Consider the following 24,095-nt stretch of genomic DNA (forward strand, 5'->3'; position numbering starts at 1 on the left):
CTGGCTCGCGTCCCTCCCTCATTTTCAGCTCCTGGGCGAATCTCACAGCTGTTTCAACTCTCCGCCAAAGGCGAGCGGGAGCGAGTGTGTCGGGTGAGTGTGCGTCTGTGTCCCGGCGAGGGTGCGCGCTCGGCGCCGGGAGCGCGGCCAGCCGGGTCCCGCGGCTTCGGGAGGCCGAAAGCCGCCCGGACCTCAGTTCTCCGTCGCTGCCCTGTCCGGAGCCAGACTTAGGGGCCAGAGCCGCGCGCAGGGGGCAGCAGGGCCGGACCAGGCGGACCGCGCGTCCCACCTGCCAGAGGTAAAAGGCTCGCGCGCAGGGACGCAGTCGGGGCGCCGCGGCGGGGTCCCTGGTCCCCTGCTCCCGCCGCCCGCGGTTCCGGGTCTGGTGCTCCCCGCCCCGGCGCGCGCTCGCCTCCTCCCGCGCGGGGGGCAGGCGCGGCGGCGGGGGGGCCGGGCCGCGGTGTGCCAAGGGGCTGGCTCGGGCAGCGCTGCCGGCCGGCCGGGACTGTAAGGCTGGCCCGGGCGGGGCGCGGAGCCGGACTTTGGCGAGGGCGGCGCGCCGGGGCTGGGGCCGGGGGAGGTGGCGGCGGCGGAGCCGCGGGGCGGAGGGACGGGCGGAGGCGGAGGGCGGGAGGAGGAGCAGCAGCCGCACTCGCTGAGGATGCAGCAGCAGCAGCGGCGGCGGCGGCGGCGGCAGCAGCAGCAGCAGCAGCAGCGGCGCGGAGTCCCTTGCGCCCCGCGGCCCGGCGGGGCTGCGGCAAAGGCGGCGGCGCCCCGCGCCGGGTGAGGCCGCCGAGGCCGTGCGCGCTGGTGAGTGGGGCGCCGGGGCCAGGTGGGCGGGGCAGGGGCTCCCCGCGGCCGGCGCCTGCTCCGGGGTGAGCGCGGCGGCGAGCGCCGCCCAGGTGAGCTGGGGACCGGTCCCGACCGCCCGGCTCGGGCCCCAGCTCAAAGCGCAGAGGTGGAACCCTGCGAGCAAGAGGGAGGCTCAGGCGCCAGTGGGCCCCGGGGGGGTGACCCGCTTGACCCCGCTAGCGGACTGGGCACTTCCCACTATGCCCCGGACCTGAGGACGCGCCACGCGGAGCCCCCGAGGCCCTGGGGAAAGCTCGCCTGAGCCCGCCGGCCGCAAGAGGATGGCCTCTTTGACCCCTTTAAGTTTAGACCCAACAAGCAGATCAGAAGCCAGACCACGTGGGGCTTGTCCGAGCAGGACATGGGAAAGCGGTGGACCGGAGCTTGGGAGTGACTGGGAACTCTCAGATACCGAATAGGCAAATAGGATTGAAAAGGCAAACTTCCTCGCGGGCTGGGTCAGAACCAGTTCTCAACGCCTCATGGAGGTGCGCTCCCCACCTGAGGCTCCCGAGGGTTTTCTAAGTGTGGCTGCGATTGCTGGGAGTGCGCTTTAAAAAACAAACGCTCTTTGTAGTAGTTCATTCATTCGTTCTACAAGCGTTAGTGGAGCACCTCGTGGAGCCAGGCACTGAGTTTTGTTCCATGGAGGCTTCAGGAACAAGTGCCTGGCTCCTGAGCACCAAAAGCTTTCGGTGCACTTTGAGGGCCGCCTGGAAGAAAGATACAGTCTTAGGTGGAAAAACAGTAAGGAGACACCCACAAATACTAGTTTGGCACAGTGACATCTGTGTGAAATTCCCCACCTGCTGGGAGACTGAAGACCATGCCCAGCCCCTGCACACAATAGGTGCCTGCACACAGTAGGACAGTGCAGGCCTTTATTTTTGACAATTTTCATCCTCCTCTTCTTCCTTCTTGAAAGTTCTGACTCATTCCCTGCCCCCTCTCCTCTCTGGCCAGTCTTTCCTGCAGCTTGTTTTAATCACTTCTTGAGTTAAAAGTCAATATTTAATTAACCAAGTAATTACATTCAGCTTACGTTTGAATCTGGTATTTGCACATCTGTGCATGTCAGGACACCCTCTCTCTCACCCCTCCATCTGTCCCCTGCCTCTCTCCCACAGTGCAGTCCCCCTCCTTTGGGACAGAGACAGGAGGCCGCTCTGGAGCAGGATCTGGGGGTGTGGGGGGAGGGGACAGAGAAGCAGGTAGGATGGGCTTTCCCTGGAGGACTCCCTGCTTCTCTCCCTGGAGCAGGAAGACTTACTCTCATCTCCTAGTTAATAATGAAGAGCTTTCTTGCTGCACCTCCGCTCCCCATTCCAGAACCACTGGAGGGTTTTAATTAAGCTAAAGCCATTCATTACATACAGAAAGGGGGCTGGGAGGACGGGCTGGAGACCGCTCACCTTGTAAGAGAGGTTCTCCGGCTTTGCTTGTCCCACGTTGTGGAGAAGGAAAGCTCATCTCAGCAGCCTGCCCGCGTGTGTGAGTGAGTGTTCCAGTGAGCGGCTCTGAGGGCAGCCGTGGCGAGCTTGGCTGATGCACGTTAGACACTTGCACATGAAGGACCTTCCTTTCTTCGGCCAAGTTTATGTACATAAATGCATGATGTTGGTCTAACTGTGCAGCTGAGGGTCAGTGCGGGTTTGGGCTTTGGACTTGGTGTATATTTATTGGGCTTTTAAATTTGAATTTATGGCTTTTTCTAAAACCCTAATAACATGTTAGGCTTTCAAACTTAAGGGTTGAACGATGAGTTGATTATTTAAAAGCTGAGCTTGGAAGAAGACAGTGCGGCTGTGTGTGAGACTGTGCGCGTTCACACATGCTCACACATACACATATACACATGTCCCCCCACTCAACAGCTCCGTTCAGCTGCTGTCCCAGGGACCTAGCTGGTGTGCGGTTGCACACCCTGACACTAAGTGCACATTTTGATTTAGGGATAGCACTTCCCTCCCCCCCGCCGCCCTGCCCCCCATATTTTCAATTTAACTGTTTGGACCTGCCTCAAGGGGGCAGCTTCTGGTCTGAGTTAGCCAGACTGGGAATATCACGCAACCCTATCAAGTCCGTTCTTAGACTTCGCCCCCTTAGAAAGAGGCTGAAGCCTTGTCCTGCAGAGGAATATCAGCAGTCTGATCAGCCTGCAGTTCAAAGAAAGCGCTAAGTCTAGACTTAAGGGGATAGAAAACACTGTGTGTTATGATGTAGTGTGCTCTTAGCCCTTACACATACTAAGTCATTTAAACCACACCACACCTTGAGAAGTAGGGCCTTTGATGGCTGTCAAAGATGAGAAAACTGAGGCGCGGAGAAGATCCTGACTCACAGGCAGCTGCTCCTCGGCGGAGCCGGCGTTCCAGAGGCCCCGGGGCTCCAGAGTTCACTCTGACCCACCACACTCCTCCCTCCATGACCTTGGCCTTTTTTCCAAATGAAGAAGAAACACATGTGCGGCGGAAGAAAACACAATGAGACAATAAAACTTTGAAAGGCAGAAGCCTTTCAGTCATCTCACTTCTCTCTCAAACCTCCACTGTTTGGGGGCATCTTGGGTTTGTGTTTTGTTGGGGGTGAGGGCGGGGGGGGGGGTGCCCTGAGGAAAATATGCAAAGGGAAATAGCAAATGGAGGCGGGGAGACATGGAGCTTGAGATGAAGGTTCATGCCCCCAGAAAATACACCTAGGATGGCAAGAGGGTAAAAACTCTCCTAGAGGTGCAGCCCTCTTGTGGTGGGTGATGGAGTGGCATGGACCTGTCCCTGGAGGGATGGGGGTGGGGCAGGGGCAGTCCAGGGAGCTTCTGGTCCTGACTGGGCCCTGTGTGCCCAGTGGGTGTGGAAGGCGGAGCCTCTCCAGGCTGCCCGGCCGAGGGTCGCCTCTCACCAGGTGGCCACCCTGGTGGGCGGGGCCCGTTGCGATAGGGCCTGGTGGGAAATTGGCCATGCCCCTGATCTGGATTCAAGACGCTATCTAATTGGAAGATCATTAAGATCATTATAATTAATTGGCATCCTGATAAATGGCTTGATGGCCTAATTGGGGTGGTTGCTAGGGAACTCGGCCTCACTTGGAGCCAAAAGCGGAAGAGGCCTTGGGCTGGCTGTGGTCGGGCAGCAGGGTTCTGACCCAGAGGTTCACGGGTGGGGTCAGCAGGCTTCGCCAGCATCTGCTAGCGTTTACTGAGCAGCTGCTGTGTACAGGTTGCACATGGACTATCAGTTAGGGGCATCTTCCTATCGGGACTATAAAGTAGTCAGGAGCCTTTCTCCTGTAAGCAACAGAAGAGAGGGAAAAATCTGACCGAGCATAAGGAGAAAAGGAGATTTGTTGGCTTTCATAACTAAAAAATACCAAAGGCACAGGTTCAGGCGCAGCTGGAGCCAGGTCTCAGATACCTTCAAGAGAATCCATGCCTCTCCCTCCGGGGGGCTGGCTTCTCTCTCCGGCCGCGAGAGGCGAATGGGCTGGACCCGCGGTCAGGAGCACCAGACTGCTGGCTGCCTGCCCAGCAGTGTGATCTGGAGAGTGTTACTTAGCCTTGCCGTGCCCCAGTGTTCTCCTCAGCAAACGATGATGACCATGGCACCTGTCTCCTGGTTCGCGGTAAAGGATGACATGAGATCATCAATGTCAAGCGCTTAGCACTGCATCTGACACAGTGAACATTCCCTCCGTGAGCATTGCTTGTTATCGTAATTGACGTGTCCTCTCTGGTTGAAGCCCACGGGAAAGAACAACCTTCTTTTCAGGTACTGCCCACCCAAGCCCTGAGCATCTGTCTGATTGGGCTGTATTTTGTTATGTGCTCACTCTAAACCAATCACTGGCCAAGAAAATGAGGCTCCAACAATGAGACTGGGCCAGGCCCCCGAAGCCCCACTCTGGAGCTGAGGGCAGACTGACTAGACCCCAAAGCCCTGTAGGGGATCCCAGGGAACAGGAGCCTGGTTGCTAGGGAGGCAAATAGCCCATGCCTATGGGGAGGGGGGCACTGATGGGAGACATGATGGTCAGATCACCTGTCTCTTGTTTGGTCGAGGTGGGGACCGTGGAAACAGCTGCTGGATGGGCAGCTTCCCCTCCCTCTCTCCAGTGGGGTCAGCAGGCATTGGAGGCCTGAGTTCTCTGCCTCAGTGTCTGAAATATGCAACCTGACCTTGATTCTGTGCTTTCTGGAGGCCAGGGGCAGTGTTTGCCCAGCCTTCCATCATGAGAATCATCTGACGGTGTTTGTCGAAAAAATGAAACCTTCAGTCAAACTCCCAGGGAGGGCCCTGGATGCTGGGGAGTGAGCCAGGGTGCCACGGTGTGTCTCGTACCAGCGGGGAGGCCTGGGGGAAAGGGCCTGGAGTGTGCATATTTTGTCTTCCTACCTTGATGCAGGGGCTGCCCGGAGGCAGGGCAGAGGCTCCCAATGAGATCAGAGATACAAAGGTATTGGAGAAAGCACTGTGCGGAGTGAGACAGCATCCCTCTCCTTTGTCAGTGTGCCGGGTTTATTGAGCAGCTACTGTGTGCCAGGCCCTGTGTTAGGCATTGGGATGAGCAAGAGAGGGCCTGCTCTCGTGGAACTTCCATTCGCAAGTGGAGAAGCAGTTAATGCACAGGCAAACGAGGCCACAGAGGAGGCTCTTTCAGAAAGCGACAAGCTCTACAGTCAAACAAAATATTAATGTGCTGGAAGATGACTGCATGATGTGGTAGGGTGGGGGGCAAATAGTGGCAGGAAGTCAGAGGAGGCCTCTCAGAGGAGGGAACCTTTGAGTGGTGACCCGAATTTTGAGAACAGGTTGGCCTTGGGAAGATCTGGCGGAAGATCTCCAGGTAGAGGGAACAGCCAGCACAAAGGCCTGAGAGTGGAGAGGAGCGGCTTGTCCTGTTCAAAACATAAACAGAAGTCCAGGGACACAGAGGGTAGTGAATAAGTGGGAAGGAGGGGAGGCGAGGGTTGTGATGAGAAACACCAGCCACGGTGAGAATCGCAGATTTTATTTTAAATGACACGGGAAACCATTGGAGAGTTTCAAGTCAAAGACGACATGAGTTGCGTGTTTAAAAAGGTCTCAGCGCCTACTCTGGGACATAGGCTTTGCAAGTGGAAGGTGGGACGTGAGGATGGGAGAGCTGACATTGGCCTGGATGGGGGTGGTATCGATGGAGATTGGAGTGAAATGAGCAAACTTAAGGCAGAGCCAGCGGAACTTTCTGGTGGTTTAAATATTCAGAATGAGAGAAAGATCTGCGGTTCTCAGCCAAGGTGACTTTGCCCCCCAGAGGACATTTGGCCATGTCTGGAGACATTTTTGGTTGTCACACTGGGGAAGGAGGTGCTACTGGCTTCTAGTGAGAAGAGGCCGCCACCAGATACTGCTAAACACCTTACAGGGCAGATGTTAAGCAAATGTCCTTCATCACAAGGAGCTGAAGATGGCTGGGCAGCCTGGCATGTGGCAGATAGGGAGGACTGGGAGCGAAGCTTCGGGGGAAGGGGATCTAGAATTTAGTTGTGGAAATGTTGGGTTTGAAAGGACATCTGACCGGGTGTCTTGCAGCTCAGTGGGTGCTGGATACCCAAGTCTGGAGCTGCTTGGGGCTGGCGACCTAAATTCGGAAGTCATCGGCGCGTCCGTGTTATTTTAAGCCACAGGACAAACACTGTCATCCAGGGAGAATGTGTTTTGTTCTCTGGTGTGGTTTGCTCCCTTCTTCCCCACCCCCATCCCCCAAGCCTGTCATACATCTATTTGATGAATATTTTTAGCACATCCCACATGTGCACCTCTTTATGGCACCCCTGAGAACTTCCCCAAAGGCTCCGGCTGCGGCTCCCTTTGCCCGTCTCCCCATTGTTCAGTGATTAGCAGACAGAACCAGCAGACATGCAGAACTCTACAACATGATGCCCTTGGGAAACTGCTCAAGGTCATGCAGGATCTTGAGCCCCACAGGCCGCACGATGCCTCCTGTTGTTGGCATAGTCTTCAGAGCTTCTCGAGCCCAGGCCCAAATTTCATGGAATTCTTTCTGACCAGAGACTGCCGCTGTTCTGAATTCTCCACGGTCCCTTACACCGTTTGGAATTGTGATTCCAGAACACATGCTCCCCAGCGATCCGGGCCTCTGACATGTGGCTCTACCTTAGAAAAGGCCTGGCCCACTGCTCTGCATACCTAGGCCCCGCTTACGCCTTAAATCAGTTCTATCCCAAACTCAGGGTCATTATGAGCAAAGAGCGGGTGTGTGTGAGTCGGTGGGCAGGGCCCTCCCTGGGGACCGTGAGCCGTACCCAAGACATGTGTGACCAGGTGGACGCCAGATGTGTGGGGGAAGAATGTTGCCAGCAGCCTTTCTTATTGGCTGCCGGTCAGGGGGTGACTTGACCCGCCTCCGTGGCCAGAAAAGGAGAACTTTTTGAAAAGAGATTGAAAAAATGATTAGCCCACAGAAGTTCAGAGGATGTCCACGCTCTGATGAAAATCAGATCATCCAAAACTGCTTCTGGCTCACCCTTGGGACAAACCCTTGCCACAGACTTCTGAATGCAAGACACTCATCTAGACACTAGAGAACAGGCAAGCTTACAGCGTCCTTAGTGATTTGGAGTCCTAATCATTTGACTGTAAATCAAGATGTATTCACTGCAAGTTAGAATTCCTGGCTGAGAGCGGCTTACAGAGCGCAAACATTTAATTTTTTTTAAGATTTTATTTATTTATTTTTAGAGAGGGGAAGGGAGAGAGGAAGAGAAACATCAATGTGTGGTTGCCTCTTGTGTGCCCCCTGCTGGGAGTCTAGCCTGCAACCCAGGCATGTGCCCTGCACTGGGAATCGATCCAGCCACCCTTTGGTTCACAGGCCAGTGCTCAATCCACTGAGCCATACCAGCTAAGGCGAAACATTTAATTCTTATATAACAGAGTCCAAAGCAAGAGAGTCCAGGGGCCAGTTTGTCGGTACAACAGTGTCATCGGGGACCCAGGATCTTCTTATTGTTAGTTCCTCTGTCCTCAGCATGTCTTTGGCTTTGCTGCTTCATGGTCTCAAAATGGCTGCTGCAGCTCCAGACATCACCTATCATAAAAAGTGGGAATAAAGAGCAGGACTCCTTGCTGTCTCTCTTTAATCAGAGAGCAAACTCCTTCCAGGAGCACCCCCACCCCAGCAGACTTTGCTTTATGCCTCATTGGCCCAGGGTTGACTTTTGTAGTTAATTTTAAACCAAACACAAAGGCAAATGGGCTTTTCATGTTTGACTTAGCTCAGTGGTTCCCCAAATTAGCGGGTTAGACACCCTCTTACAGCAAGTATTTTTGCCAGGTTTGCCTAAAATTAATGTATGGGTAATATAACGGATCTACACATTTTTTAATCAGTAAAATACCCCCACTGTAATTTAAAGGGAAAGCGATTTATAATTAAACATACGTATGCAGCATATAAATTCTGAGGCATGGCTACATTAGAAGACATAATGAAGCAGTCAGATGTTCACATTAGCATAGAATCACATCAATCTGATGGCTACGCGTTCAGTGCAATGAGGATGTGTGGTTTTGGCAACCCAGCTACCACAAACGGTATGGCCATCAACAATGTGATTTTCCAGACTAGTGAGCAATTTACTAAAATTTCCAAAAGCTTTTTCACCTATCTGAGTGCAGGACATTCGAAGGCCATGCTGGCAATGGGGCGCAGCCCTGTAAATCCCCCACTGCGCGCAGAGTTGCAAATGAGCCAGCATCCCTGCACCGCCCGCCAGATGCCAGAAGCATCTCTTTAACCAAAGGATGTGTAACAACCAACAAATCCTCCCAACAAATCCTGAGGACACCCCTTGGCAGGACCGATTTCACACTGGGAGAACCAAGGGTATAGACTAATACTGGTTTGTTGCCAGAGCAGAGGAAGACCTACTTCCTGAACAAAGTTGGGGTCCTGTCTGTCAACCATGGGCCACCCAGAGTGTCTGTCTCAGAGTTGTTCCCAGGCTTCTCCTTGTCCACATGATCCTGAAATGCCTGGTCCAGCCAATGAGACAGACCCACATGGTTAGCATGTTCCTGGGTCCATGTAGGTATCAGTGGCTTCCACCCAGCAGGAGATAAAGTACCGGAGGCACCTCTGAAAGTCAGTGTGCCATGGTGGTTAAGAGCCTGGGCTCTAGAACCACACTCCCTGCGTCACAAATCCCAGCCTGGCCATTCGGTAGCCGAGTGGAACTGGGCAAGTCACTTACCTTCCCTGAGCCTCGGACCCAGGTTCTGTGAGTGGAGATAACCGTAGTAGCTTCCTCCCAGAGATCTTCTGAAACACCAGGACAGTATGTGGGCTCATAGAACTTGCTTCAAAGACAGGAGTGGTCATTAATGCCATCCCAGTTGTTATTGTTCATACTTCTAGATCCTTAATTCGCTTTTTAAAAATTGAGATATAATGGACACATAGTGTCAGTTTTAGTTACACAACATAATGATTTGATATATAGATAGATAGATAGCAAAATGATTACAAGGATAAGTTTGAGATCCATCACCTCACGTAGTTACCATTTCTTTTCTTGTGATACAAACTTTTAAAATACACACTCTTAGCAACTTTCCAATACACAGTATAGCACTGTAAACTATAGTCGCTGTGCTATACACTACATCCCCAGGACTGACTGATCTTATTCCTGGAAGTTTGTGTTTTTTGACCACTTCACTCATTTACTCCCCCCACCCCCCCACACACCCCCTCTAATGTAAGCGAGACCACACAGTATTTATCTTTCTCTGACTTACTTCACTTAGCACAATGCCCTCGTGGCCCATACATGTTGTCGCAAATGGCAGGATTTCCTGGGGGTGGGGGGCGGGTTAGCTGCATAATATTCTGTTGCACGTATGTACCACACCATCTTCATCCGCTCATCAGTCAATGGACTCTCAGTGTCCATGTCTTGACTACTGTGAAAGATGCTGCAGTGAACAAGGGGCCATAGATAGTTCTTCAAGTTAGTGTCTTTGTTTTGGGTGGTTTTTTTGTTTCGGTTTTTGTTTTTGGATATATATCCAGAAGTGGGATCGCTGGATCGTATGGTAGCTCTCTGTTTAATTTGGGGGAGAGCCACCATACTGTTTTCCATAGTGGCTGCACCAAGTCTTTATACCTTTTTAAAGAGCTTTTGCACCTGGCCTTCGGTTGGTCTTTTTGGCCACTCTGCCCATAAGAAAGGCCATTGGCCGCTCCTACAGATGAGGAAAGTCCCGCTTAGAGAGGTGACGGCCGTCAAAGGCGTAACTGGGCTTAGCGCTCGGTTCTTTGGCTCCTTGAGTCAGTGAGCCACACCTTGCCCCATGCTCCATGCTGCCCCCTCTTTAGGCCTCAGTGAAGCCAGCTCTGGAGAGGAGCGCACCCTGGGGACTGATGTCAGGACAGGGCCCTGGCTCATCCTGGGAGCTCAAGGTGAGGCTTGGCAGGAGAGCAGAGGCTCCTAACAGTCGCTCTCCAGGTGGGGGGTTCTGAAAAATCCAGTTCCGGGCCTCACCAAGACCAATTAAATTGGCAGCCTGTGGCAGGCGCCTGGGCGTCAGGGTATTTTTTATTTTTTTTTAGCTCCCAGGCAATTCCAATGTGCAGTTGAAGACGAGGACACCTGAAGCAAGGAGAGAGGTGCCTGCTGGGGTGCCTTTGGCCAGGCACTTCTACAAAGTCCCGAGGGGGCTCCCAGGTGGCGGTGGCTCCTTGAATAAGACCCTCTCACCCTCCCTTCCTGCTGTGTGCTCTCTCCCTGCTCCCCCTGGCTCTCTCCTCTGTCTCACTCTGCATTCCCCTACGCTTGTCACACCCCGTCACGCTGGCCACCTCTCTGTTCCTGGGCTGCATCAAAGCTTGGTTCAACCTCAGGACCTTTGCACTTGCTATGACCAACCGCAGGCCTGGTGCAAAAGCTCTTCAAAAAGGTATAAAGATTTGGTGCAGCCACTATGGAAAACAGTATGGTGGCTCCCCCCCCCCCCCAAATCTGTTCTTCCTTCATAATGCCACAAATCTGGCTCCTGATCCTTTGGCTCCCAGCTCAAATGTCACATCCCTAGAACACCTAGAATGGCACCCGTTCCATGTTTACAGCACTTACCACTCTCTGGAATTATCTCAGTTTACTTATTTGCCCTTTGTCCTCTCTCCTCACTCTGAAAAGTAAGCCCGTGGCTGCAAGGGCCTTGTCTGTCTCCTTGACCCCTGGATCTCAGCACCTAGGACAAGGCCTGGCACTCTGAATGCTCAGGAAATAGTTTTTGGAGGAAGGAATCAAGGAAGGAGGCTTGGAGATTCCTTCTGGTGGGTCTGAACCTAGTATTTGGGGATCCTTGCTCAAAGGTGACTGCTCGAGGCAAAGGAGTCAGAACCTGTTTGTCCTTCCTAGGACATCCAGGTGGGAGGGGAGGGTTGCTTCCACATGCACACAGGTCCCTGCGCCCTCCCAGCACCCCGCCCCTGCTGGAGCTGGGTGTTGTGCTAACGTCATCCCCTCCGGCCACAGCAAGGACAGCACGCCCTGCAGAGGGCGGGCGGACACTCCAGTCCTGACCGGTCTCAGGCCCCGTGGGAAGTGGAGTTAATCTGTGAGATCAGCGTGGTGACATGCTAATGAGGGTTCTTGGAACGAAGAGTTCTGCATGTGCCCTCAGAAAGACAACTCTGTTTCAACTGTCCTCTTCCCGAAAGGAGCTGTCACAGAGCAGGAGGCCAGCCTCTCGCCTCGCCTCGCCGCTCCTCGCCTCTCCCCCCAGCCCACACTCCTGACACTCCCATTTCCCGAGCATGGTCTGCCACCGGGCGGCATTCTGAGCACCGGCCATTCTGCGTGCCGGCCCCGGTGAACCTGTGTTAACTTTCTGCGATGCAGGAGGCCGTAGTCCGTTCAGGCCACTGTAACAGAATACCAGGCCCCGGCTGGCTTACAAACAACAGAAGCTTATTTCTCCCACTTCTGGAGGCTGGAAGTTCAAGATGAAGGTGGCAGTAGATTCAAGGTCTGGCAAGAGCCCGCTTCCTGGTTCACATTTGCCACCTTCTCACTAGATGTGTCCTCACACTGGCAGAGGATAAGGGCTCTCTGGAGTCTCTGTCAGGAGGGCAAGAATCACATTCCCACCCGAGTGACCTAATCACCTCCCAAACACACCACCTCCAACACGTTGTTCACACCAAAGGGCCACATTTCTAGGGACAATGCATTGCAACTCTTTATAATAATGATAAACTCTAATATCACGGACTTTAGTGGCTGCCAAGCATTTAATCATCACAACAGCCGTTGTAAGCAGGGCCTATTTTCATAATCACGGAAACTCAGGTACTGTGTACATGAGCTCTGCTCAAATGGGAGCTCCTTAAGCTTCTTCATCATTGTACCATTCGTGCTTGGCACAATGGCGATTTGAATCAATGACCGAAAGAATGAATGAATGAATGAATGAATGAACGAATTGTGTGCTCTTCAAAGCGTTCATCTGATTACAGCCACGGGCCCCAGGAGACCAAAAGCGTTGACTCGCCATAGGTTATCGGTGACATCCCAGTTGGAGGAATGGCCTCTAGTCAGCGTCTCTCAGGGATCTTTGGTTGTTTCTGCTGCACAACAGATCACCCCCAATGCTGTGGTTTAAAGCAGCAGCGAGTTATTTCTAACAATTCTGTGGGTTGCCAGGGGTTCTCCTGCTTCGTGTGATGTCAGCTGGAGGGTCCAGAATGGCTCCACTCAAGTGGCTGGTGGCTCACGCTGGTAACAAGCCAGGAGCTCAGTTGGGGCCATCAGCTCAACGGCTCTATTCTCCGCCACATGGCCTTTTCTCCCGGCTGCTTGGGCACCCTCGCAATATGGGGATCTCAGGGTTGGTTGACTTCTAAGCCTGCAGAAATGAGAGCTGCAAGGCTTCTTAACTTCTTTTGCTTAGGATGTTCTAGGGACCTCAGGGCAGGAGTCCCTGGCAGCTTCCTACAGAGGGGTTCCCAGGGGGTGAATGCAGCCCCGCTTTTGCCTTCTGCCCTTGACTCCATCTGACAGTCAAGGCCCTAGCGAGAGTGTAATTGGCCAATTTTGGTCACATGATCACCCCTTGGTGACAGGGCAAGAGAGGGTAGGGCATCTTGGCAGGGGAGAGGGTCCTCAAAAGGAAATTGGGGTGATGTTGTCAGAAGAAGGGGACCAGATGCTGGACAGACAGAGCGGCGTTAGAAAGCCCTGTGTGGCCCCTCAGTAATTGACTCTGCCTCAGCACGAGCAGTGAACATTTTTAAATGAATGAATGAATGGAGGACGCGTGGGTGGATGGCTGAATGAATGAATGCATTGGTTAAAGTCTAGCATAAGTAGAATGCCCAAATTTGTATGGCAGCTTTTCAAGGCCAAGGGCCCCATAGTTCAGGCACTGCTGGCGGTCTGGGAATCCTCTTCACTTTATGCGGCAAAGCCAACTCCCAGAATCCCTGCCGCACCTCAGCACCCCCACTCCCAGGATGGGAAACGATTTGAGCTCACACCTGGAAGGGAGAGCAAACGTGGCGAGGAGGGGGCCACCGGCAGCGGGTGTGCTCCTGACTCCCCAGTCCTTGCCTTGCATGGACACTGGCAGCCTGACTCAACTCCCTCTCTTGCAGCCACCGAACGCACAGCACACCTGGGGACACGCAGTGAGGCCCCTAGAGGCTGGGAGGCCGCCAGTGGCATGCGCTGACCCAGGCTTGAGGAGCACCCCTGACCCACGGCCGTGCTCCCACTTCATGGTCTATTCCCAGCTGCTAATTAGATTGCACGACATGCCACCATTGGAAATGGACCTGTCATTCCAAATTCTCCCTACTCGCATCTCTATATTTAGTGGGTTATTTGGTAAAAGTAGCTTCAGACTCCCTCCCCGCCTGTGAGTACAAACTTCTCAAATAATTGTAAGCGTCGGGCCGTTTCCAAGGTGAGCTAATGAGAAGCTATCTGCTAATGGCAGGGGCATGATGGGTGAGGATGGAGCACGCGGCCCTGGATTGGGTGGAAAGGGAGAAATAATTGGATTATTCATACCGGCCAGTCAAAATAGCCCTTTATCCCTTTTATGTTCTTCTCGAAGGAAACTACAATCTTTAGAAACATAAATACGTGTTCTGTGGAGAGAAACAGGACTGGGAGAACGTGGGGTTAAACGTGGGGAGGGGGTGTGGCTGGAACTGTCCTTCCTGGCAGAGGCCCCGGCACTGGGAACCGGCCCACACTTAGGCGTGAATAATGACTCTGTTCAGGTCTGACTTTATTGCTTTTGGCCAAAAGCCTTTTGCAGAAAAATAACTTTGTAACTTGCTGCCAGGGAAGCTTTTGTCCAGAGCTAAGACAAAAGAACAAAGAACAAAAGTGGGAATTTCTGTATCTGATTCCCATTTTCCCTAAACACCCAGGAAGGGCGGCAAGTGTGACCTACCTGGCAGGCGTGGGCCGGGGGAAGGCGACGTCCAGCCTCATCGAGGCCCAGCTGCCGCTCCGGCTCCCTCTTCCTGCCACACTGACCTTCATTCCAGCCTTCTAACGGGCCAGGCTCCTTTCCGCCACAGGGCCTTTGCACGGCTTTTTCCTTTGCTCAGAAAGCATTTTGTCAGCGACTGACTTCTCGCCCGCCCTCTGTTCTCAGCTCAAACATCGCCTCCTCCTGGAGGCCTCCCCCAGTTTACCCTCTGTCCTGTCACTTGATCACGTTCCTCAAAGCTCTTAAGAAAATCTGAGCTTCACCTTCATTTGTTAATGCTCTGTCTTCCCCACCAGAACATCAGCTCGCTGAGGACAGAGGCCTGGTCTGCTTCGTGGCCAGTGCTGTCAACCAGCACCCCACACAGCGCCCGGCCCAGAGGCGGCGCTCAGGAAACATCAGATGGCTGGGAAGGATTGCAAGCAGTCCCCCAGCCCAGCTGCAGAGGGGCTTTGTTTGGCCCGCTCAATATTTAAAGTGTGTTGACATGTTTTCACTTTGAAGTCTGTGTGTCCCCAGTGTGCTTCAGTCCCCAGCCTTCCTGTTCCCCTAAATCCAGGCCACTCACTTAATTCTCCTCCCTGGCCCTGCAGGCATTTGAGTTTGTGTTCCCACTTTAGACAAAGGCCACCACGGACAGGTGTCTCTCTCCAAAGGTGACCAGACTTTCAGACAATATCCAGACTTCTCTCAAGCCCTAGCCTTGGGCCAGCCTGCGGGGCTGGGGCTCCGGGTAGCAGTCCATTGTCTGGGTCAAGGGACAGTCCTCTTTCTAGGGGCCCACATATGGTTGTAAATGATTTCGCATCTCAATGAGCAGGTCATTCCCTGCGCCCTGCAACATCAGGGAGGGAGTCCCATTAATCCCTCCTCCCTGGCCTTCAAGGAGGCCCGCTCCCCTTGTAAGAAAAAGCTTGGTGTCCTTGGCAAGCAAAATTGAACCACAAGGTCATCGCGGGTTTGTTTCTTAGTGTTGCTCTCCATTTACGGCAGTGGCTCTCACGTGGGGGCTATTTGGCAGTGTCTGGAGACATTTTGGATTGTCACAGTTGGGTGTGGGTGCCGCTCAGATGTAACAGGTAAGAGACCAGGGACACTGCTAAACAGCCCGCAATGCTCAGGGTGGCCCACACAGCAAAGAACGGCCCGGCCCCCAGTGTCAATCAGGAGGGCCACGTTGAGAGACCCTGGTGCTCGTTTCCCGTGGAGGGAGAAACCTTCCTTTGCCCATAAACATACTGCAATAAGGAAGGGAGTGAATGAAAGCTGAATCTGGCACCAATGAGAGGGAAGGCGACAAGCAGAACTTCCCGAGACCCTGACATATGGATGGAGGGCACAGGGCAAAGGTCAGTCCATCGCCTCTTTCAGACCAGACCATCTGCTTCACAGCAGACGCCCCCACCGCTGGGAACTTCGCAGGAGCCGCCCGTGAGGCTGCCGCGGTTGGTTCTGGGCCAGGCCAGGAGGCTGCTCTGTCTCAGGCCGAGCTCTGGCAGGTCCGGGGCTGTTGGCGCCTCTCCCGCCCAGCCAGGCACTGTCCCTGTCCCTCCCCAACCTGGCCCTGGCCTGGCATCCCCCAGTTTTAAGTCTTCTGCCACAGACAAGCCAGCAGCCACCTGATGGGACTGGGGACAGACGGCAGCTTCCCCTCCTGGACAGCTTCCGCCACCACAGTGACCCTGAGCTGAGAGGGCCAAAGGGCAGAGCCTGAGGGCGTCATTTCTCAGAGGGCCTGGGGCCAGCCGGGGAAGCTAGGGCCACTTTCCCCAGTCAGCTCCCACACTTCTGTTTGGCTTCATTCGGTGGCTTCCTTTCTACTGAAGAACAAGAAAGAGGGAAGTTTTGGTGGCATTTTTTTTTAAGTGAGAATAAAGAAATGTTTTCAGTGCAGCTATAATGAGGGAAGACCGTTCTCTGATGTAAAGAAGGGAAGTTGTAGCTTCTGCTTCCACATCCAGGGCAAAGCCTTTCTGTTTGCCTCTCTGCTCCCTTCGGAACCCTCTGTGAACGACTCATTGATGTAGCCCCCGTGGGTCACATGAGGAGGAGTGGGGCTGGCGGCTGCCTCCAGGTACCCCCAGGCAGGGATCTGCGAAAAGGATGTGGGCTCAGAAGTGTGGCAGAGGCCAGCAGATGGAGTCTGACGCAGGTGGAGTTTCACTTCCCAGCAGGGACGAGGCGTGGGGGGCGGGGTGCCTACAGGCCCTGCCCCATGCCGTGCCGAGGCTCCCGTGACTTGGCAGAGCCCACTGTGCTTCCCAAGATGGCCACAGGGTACCCCACATCCTCATCACCAGTGTGACCTGCACACCCCGCTGTTGAGAGGTGAGGTCCATGTCCCCTCCTGGAACCTGGCCCAGCTTGTGAAGTGCGCGGCACCAGTCGAATGTGGTAGAAGCGATTCCAGGGCACGTGCGAGGTGGGGTGGGGAGGGGTAGCACTGCCTGGACCACCGGGACCCTTGAGTTTGGAGTCCCAGCTGCCACCTAAGAAACAGACACCACTCTCAGGCCGCCATGTTGTGAGGAAGGCCAGGCCCCGGGGAGAGGCCGCCCCGCAGCAGCCACCAGAGGGCTCAGGGCCCCAGTTCTTCAGTCTTTCCAGCTGCGGCCCCCCCATGTTATAAAGCAGAGACCAGCCATTCCCGCCCAGTCCGGTAGAAGTCCCTGAGCATAACAAACAAGAAATAAAAAGCGAAGATGTGATTCCAGTTGGGGGGTAAGTTGTTATACAGAAATGGTCATGGGGACTCTGGGCACGTGCCAGCCTTCCCTCCATTCATCATTCGCCCATTCATCATTCATTCATTCATTCATTCAGCCACAGCCAGACTCGCACTTCTCACCCCTTCACTGCCCCCATGTGGTCCGTGACAGTTGTCTCAGCAGCCTCCCTGCATCCACTCTCACACCCTAAGCCTGTTCTCCACATGCAGCCGGAAGGATCCCGGTAAAACCTGCATCTGACCTCAGCAGTCCTGGGATGGCACCTGCCTGGTCCCCCCTCACTCCGGATATTAGCCTTCCACCCTCCCGGCCCCACCCCAGCCATGCATGTTCACTTTATGTTTCTCAGACACCCAGGCACAGTCCTACCCCGGGCATTAGCACTTGCTTGTCCCTAGGCCCAAAACGCTGTTCCCCTAAATATCTGCAAAGCACGTTTCTTCACCTGCCTCAGGACGCTGCCCAATGCTGTCTCCAAGACGGGCCCTTGCCCCTCCCCCACTTAGAATTGCAGCCTCCTCCTGCTCCCGGCCCCCCAAACTTCACCCTCCCTCTCCTGCATCTCTTCCTCTTCCTCATCCTCAGGATTCTTTGCCTCATGTGCCTGTCACTTATGTGGGTATCCGATCCATGAAAGATTTTCATTTCTGGATCCTCAGCACAGGATATAGGGCCCACGCATAGCAGGTGCTCAGTAAATATTTGTTGAAAGGAAGAATTGGGACTCAGGCCGCGCCAGGGGCTGGGGCTGGGGAGTTAGAGAGAAACAGCCCCTTCCAGTGGGAACGACAACCCCCCACGAAAGAAAAGCCAGAAGAGAAGTGTGCATGGAGGAGTCGCAGGCTGTGGCGGGAGCTGTAAGGACAATAAGCCTGGGACCGAGGCCGGGAGTAGCAGAGGGAGGCCAGGGAAGGCGCGCGCTCTGCCTGTCAGGCTCCATGCCTCCCAGACGCGAAGGCTGTGCCCAGGGAATAGCCTGTTTTTCTTGGCAGATGAAGAAACTCTGAGGCCGCATCAGGACCAGAATTCATGACTCCCATGCCCACATTTCTTCCACTTCTCTGCCCCTCTTTTCTTTTATCAAATAGCAAATAAGAATGAGGGAAGTTTGTCTTCGATAAGGCCGCGAGTTGGGCCCAGACCCAGGACGAGAAGGCTGTGTTGGCACGTGTGTCTATAGAGAAGGTGACTGGGCTGCCACCTGGGCCAACCCTCTGTGTCCGGCTTGCTCTGTCATTTGGGCTCATTTGGTTGCAAGTGACAGAGAAAGCTACTCAGAGGGACCTAAGGTAAAAAGAGAATTTGATTCACGTCCCTGAAGAGTCAAAGTGTTGAGAAACTTGACCTAAAAAGAAAGGAAACTGGAGGAAGGACATAGAAGAAAGAATCGATTGGTGCAAATGAACAAATAACCCAGAGATAAGCCTCCTTCAGGCGTAGCTGGATCCAGGTCTCCTAAGTTGTCAAGTCCCAAGGACATTCCATTCCACAGCTCTGTGTTCTCCTGTGTATTGGCTTCCCTCCAACTCTATATGAAGCAAGGTGGAGTCAGGGTCTGCCCACGTCCTTGTGTTGGAAAGATGTGGAATAAAGCCAACTGGAAAGAGTAGATGCCTCTCTCTAATTAGGCCCAAGTGCCTGGATTACTCTGGCTGGTCAATCTCTCAGGCAAGGAGACTGGAAGGCCCTGATTGGCTCAGATCTGGGTCCTGTGGTCTAGCCTTGGAGCTTTGTAGCTGGGGCCTAATTTGAACCTTGGGGACCACGGATGGGGGAGAATAGCATCCCAAATGAAAACTAGGCACTGTTACAGAAAGAGTGAGAAAATGCTTGGTGGCCCAAAGCCAGCAGGCAGCCGGTGCTTACTGTATTCAGCTCTGTTGTATAGGTTTCACGGGCCTTAAGCAATTTCATCCTCACAACTCTTATCAGTGCTGTTATCGGGGGGTGCCACTTTATAGGTGGAGATACTGAGGCTACAAGAATTTAAGTGACTTGCCCAACAGCTGGTAAGGAGTGGAGCCAAGATTCGAACGCAGGCCGTCTGGCTCCAGTTGCCACCTTGACCCCCTTCTCTAGCCTGGTACCAGCTATATTTTCCCCCTCAGACCTCTCCATCCACCTACCTGCCTTTCTCTACTCCGTCATCTCCGTGAGAACAGAGATTTGTGTCTGGTTGTTTTGGGGTTTGTTTTTTTTTCACTAGTCATGAAACAGCACGTGGCATGTAACAGATGCTCAACGTTTGAGCGTGTGAATTACATGGCTTCTCAAACACCCACTCACTTGACATGCAAAACCTTGTGATGCTCAACTTCCCAAGACTTCAAACAAATACCTTGTTTCTAATCTTTCTTTGAGCTCTAACTATATCAATACAATCCATGGCCGCGATCTAACAGTTCACCTGTGATTTGCCAATCCTTCAAGCCTGTTTTCTGACCCTTCTCGCCTTTTGCTGGAGATGGTCGACCCCAGCTTTTGATATGCAGACCACTTAGAATCTCAGCTCCAGGAGGGCAGGGGTTTTCTTTTCCCCACCATTTCAACGGCTGCACCAAGAACTGTGCCTGGCACACGGCAGGCCTCTGAGGATTTCTTGTTGCATGAATAGCTACGTGGGCTACTGGATCCTCTTTATACCCTAATTTCCTTTCCAGATTCTGAGCCCTTGTCTTGAAATCTGATCTTATCCCCCCTCCTTCTGAGGGATGCTTTTATTGTCCCCCGCCTTGCTTTTGAGAGCTGGCTTGGTTCTCAGCCTCCAGCTGGAATTCCAAGGACAGGCAGAGCCCCCAGATGTCCTGGACCTGGGTAGCGGAGACGGGGAAAGATCATGGCCCATAGGTTACAGGAGCTCCTGTCCTTCCATGGCAGCCCTGGTAGGGAGGAGAGAAGGCTGAAAAAAAGCCCGTGGCCAGGAAATAGGGGAGACGCCAGGGGAGTGTAAGGTTTAGCAGATGTGCGTGTGTCATCCGCTGTCTAGACAACTTCTGGGTTTGTAAGGTTCGGGACCACAAATTTCCACCCCTCCCACTCTGCCTGCTGTTTGCGCAAGCTGTTTCCCCTCCCTGCAGGACCCTGCACACCACTGCCTCCTTCAGGGTCTTCCCACTTCAGACCTGTGTTCCTCTTAGACTTCTCAGACTTGACCTTGTAAGGCCGCCTCCAGGCAGCCCTCCACAACTGCCCCCAGCCCAGCAGTTTCCCCCTTCTTTTTCCTGTTTGTGCAACACACTTAACCTCAGCCTCTGGTATCACCCGTCACTTCCCAAGTGAGCGTAGGAGTCAAGAGGGGACTCTGGGGTCAGGAGGTCTGGGCGCAAGTCTCAGCTCTGCTATCTGCTTGCTGTATGGGTGCTGCAGGAAACAGACAACGCCCTCCAACAAAGGTGTGAGCAGAATGTAAGAGAATGAGTAACGCAGATTCCCCGGGGCTGGAGACAGCAGGGAGCACTTGCTGGAGCCTGGAGAGGGCCACCTACAGGAGCTGCAGCTCTCACTAAAAAGCAATGGAGGGATGTGGCCATTTCCCAGTAACAGGGCAAAGGGCATCTGGGAAGTACTCAGCCCTCTCTCCTCCCACCCTCTCCTCCCCTGGCGGCATTCCCCTTGGCCAGACTCCACCAGGAGCCAGAGGGTACCGAGCCTGTTAATGTCATCCATCCAAGTGAGCCTCCCAGGGCGCAAGGAAGCGTGGAGAGAGGATGGTGAGGGGTGGGCTGAGGGCCCGCATTCAGCACTCGAGCGGTGTGACCTCGGGTGAATTCCTGAGCCTCTTTCCGCACCTCCGCTTGCTCATCTGCAACTCATAATGTTGTTGCAAGGGTGACATGAGTTAATGCAGAGAAAGTGCTGAAATTGGGCCAGGCCCAAGATAAGCACACTATCATTTTTTAGTTTTCCTTCATCGCTCTTATTTTTGGGAATTTGCTGTACGTGTCTGGGTTCTTCCTGTTGCAAATGGCAGCCCCGATTCAGACAAGCTTAAGCAACAAGAGACACTTGTTTGAGCCTGTGACTGGCTGCAGGATGCATCTTGGTTCAGCCTCATGTTACCGGCATCGCCTCTCAGGCTCCAGTTGGTGCCCAGGCAGGGCTCCTTCCTTCCTAGCACCAAGCAACCCATCCTACAATGTCTCCTTTCCTCTCATTGGCCAGGTCTGGGTCCCATGTCTACTCTGGGCCAATCACAGGAGCTAGAAATGGAGTGTGCTGATTGGCTCCACCTGGGTCACATGTCCCACCCTACATTCAAACTGCACATAATCCAAATAAGGGAGTGGCAGTGCCCCCAACCACAGCTGGAGTACTGTGACCAAGAGGGAGAAAATCATTTGCTAAGTCAGTCAATATCTTGAGTGTCCACTATGTCCCAAGCACCATTTTAGGTGTTGGGGATACCAATGGGAACAAAGCTGACAAAAATCCATGCCCACAGGGAACTGGTATTTTAGCCCAGGAAACCCACAAAGACAATATGGAGTCAGAAGTGGCGAGTGCTACTGGGGAGGGAAGAGATTTCGATTTTAACCTCAAGGTGGTGAGGGAGGGGTTGTGAAGATACCTGGATGAAGGCGGCAGGTGGCTTGAGCAGCATGTGCAAAGGCCCTGGGGTGGCATGTTTGAGGGACAGCGTGGAGGCCGAGTGGGCAAGGGGGAAAGCAGAAGGTGATGGAGTCAGGGAGGGAGTGGGGCTGGCTGTGTAGGATCTTATAAGCCTTTTGGAGGGTTTGGGGGTTTTATTCAGCATGAGATGGGAACCCTTGAAGGATTTGCAGGAGAGGAAGCCTCTTACTTTTAACAGGGCTCTCCTGGCTGCTTGATGGGGTGGCAGAGTGCATGAAAGCAGGGAGACCAGTGAGGAAGCAGGATTATCCTACCACCTAACACTGGGCCTCACACATACTTGGCCCTAAATAAACACTTATCAGGTAAATGAAGGCAGGAAGAAGTGGACTGGCTTTCTGGACCCCCTAGAAGGGCCCCCCTCGGATGCAGAGGCTCTAGCCGCAGCACACAGGCCATCTCTGCACACCCCACAATTTCCCTTCTTCCCACCTCCCGTGTGAGTTCTGTCTGGTCAGTGCCTGGTGCCGCCCCTGGCCACGGCTTCCCCTCCCCCCGCCTCAGCTGCCTGATCTTTCCCAGACTCCTCTCGGCTATTCTGGTGGGATTCAGGAGTCCTCAGAGGAAAGCAGCTGTCTTGGCCTGGGTGAGGTTCTGGGTGTTGCCCAGAGTTGTGGCATGCAGGGCTGGGGGGTGTCGGTCACCCTGCGACCTGCTCCTCTCTGCAGACGGGCAGATAGATCCAGAAGCAGGGGTGATGCTTGGGACATTAGGCATTTCCGGAGATGTCATCTGGTCTGGGAGGCAGGTCTCTGGGAAATCACAGGGTGAGGAGAAGGAGCCGGAGGGACCTCGGCACGAGCTGGTGGAAGGAGAAGGGGTGTCGTGGAACAGACAGGGCGTCGGTCAGCTGTACGGATTCACAAGGCCCTCTCTCGGTTCAGCCACTTTGAATCTTTTACCAAGAAGGAGAAAGATGGAGGCAGAATCCCCTGTGTCAGTTTTAATTGATTCCTTCGGCATCTGGAGAGAGGCTGGCACGAGGCCCAGGGATGTCAGAGACGGGCAATTCATCAAAAATCGACCTATTGATGACTTGATCTGATGAAATAATTAGCTCCTGTTCTCCAGTCCCTGGTCACAGAGCTTCCCTTGCATCCAGAGGAGGAGCAGCCTGGCTGGCCAGTGATAGCGGGGGGCGGGGGCAGGGGGTGCATGTTGCTAAGACCAACACAGATGCCAGGAACAAATTCCCAGCTCCACCCGCCATCTGGCCCCGGGGTCCCAATGCAGGCTGCAGCTCCCAGCTCCCTGGGACCTCCCATCACAGAGCTGAGAAGGCCCTTAGCCGGGGTGGGGGGGACAGGGGGAACACCTCGTGGCCACCTGCTTCTCTATTTGGCAAATAAGGAAACTGAGGCTAGGAGACTCTTAGGAACTTGCCCAGAGATCTACTTCCAGGAGATTCTGGTTGGGAAGGCTGGCTCGACCCAGATTTGGTCTCTGCCACTTATTGAGCCATGGGATCGTGAGAAAATGTGTTTTACTCTCTGGGCCTCAGTTTCCTCATTCATAAAATGGGTATAATACTATCGATGCGTAGATGTGCTGATGAAATGAGTCAATGTAAGTAAAATGCGTAGAGCAGGTGGGAGCATTGCAAGCTCCCAATGAGCATTTGCTATTATTGTTCCTGGTATAAGGGAGTTGCTGTTTGCAGGGCATCTCTTGGTAATCCTCTTTTATCCTTCGATGTCTACCTGAAGGACTACGAATGCATTTCTGTGGATGTGCAAAGCACAAAGCATCCTGGTTTGTTTCCCCAAGGGGACATGGACCAATGAACAACATGATCTGAGACCCCATGATCTGGGGCAACTCAGGTACCCACGAGATGGCCTGAGCTTGTCTCCTTTTCACCCCTCTGAAGCCTCCCATGACCTGCAGGAGAGATGGTGCTAATATGCAACCTGCCAATCTCCCTTGAAGAGAGGGAGGGCAAGTTCAAGAACAGGCAAGCACGGGGCAGGGCTTAAAGGCTTTAACATGAAGTAGATGCTGTTCGACTGGGTGACGCTGTGTCTGTTTTCTTTCACTTTATTTGTGTGGTTGGTTCTACAGGGAAGGTTTGCTGATTTTCCGTGTATCCTTGGACACAAAGTTTCCTTTTTCAGAAACCTGTATCTGTGTTCTCATTTTCAAATGAGGTCATTTAAAGAAGTGCGTGAAGGGAATAACGGAAGGGTTGTGTGGATGGGGCAGAAGTCGGGACCGAGGCACGTGTGCAGAAGGAGCTGGGAAACGTGAGTGCAGTGGTGAGGGGCCCACACTGAGCTTGAAGAGCAGCGGCCAAACCCTGTCTCTGCCCTTCTCTCTGGGTGATCTCAGGACAGTGATTAGGCCTCAGCTGTTCTCACCTGTAAAGGCGGGTGGT

At 53.7% G+C, this 24,095-nt stretch overlaps 1 protein-coding gene across 1 annotated transcript in view; it reads left to right on the plus strand.

Annotated features, from left to right (window-relative positions):
• Window positions 1–669: 669 nt before the first annotated feature.
• Window positions 670–24,095, plus strand: part of SULF2 (sulfatase 2) — a 99,030-nt gene continuing 75,604 nt past the window's right edge. Inside the window, exon 1 of the mRNA XM_054573630.1 lies at window positions 670–810. The gene's annotated coding sequence lies outside the window, so the exon portion shown is untranslated. The remainder of the gene's footprint in view (window positions 811–24,095) is intronic.

This window comes from Pteronotus mesoamericanus, unplaced genomic scaffold (assembly GCF_021234165.1).
Source record: "Pteronotus mesoamericanus isolate MK-2021 breed Mesoamerican mustached bat unplaced genomic scaffold, CSHL_Meso_final contig_25, whole genome shotgun sequence".
Taxonomy (NCBI): domain Eukaryota; kingdom Metazoa; phylum Chordata; class Mammalia; order Chiroptera; family Mormoopidae; genus Pteronotus; species Pteronotus mesoamericanus.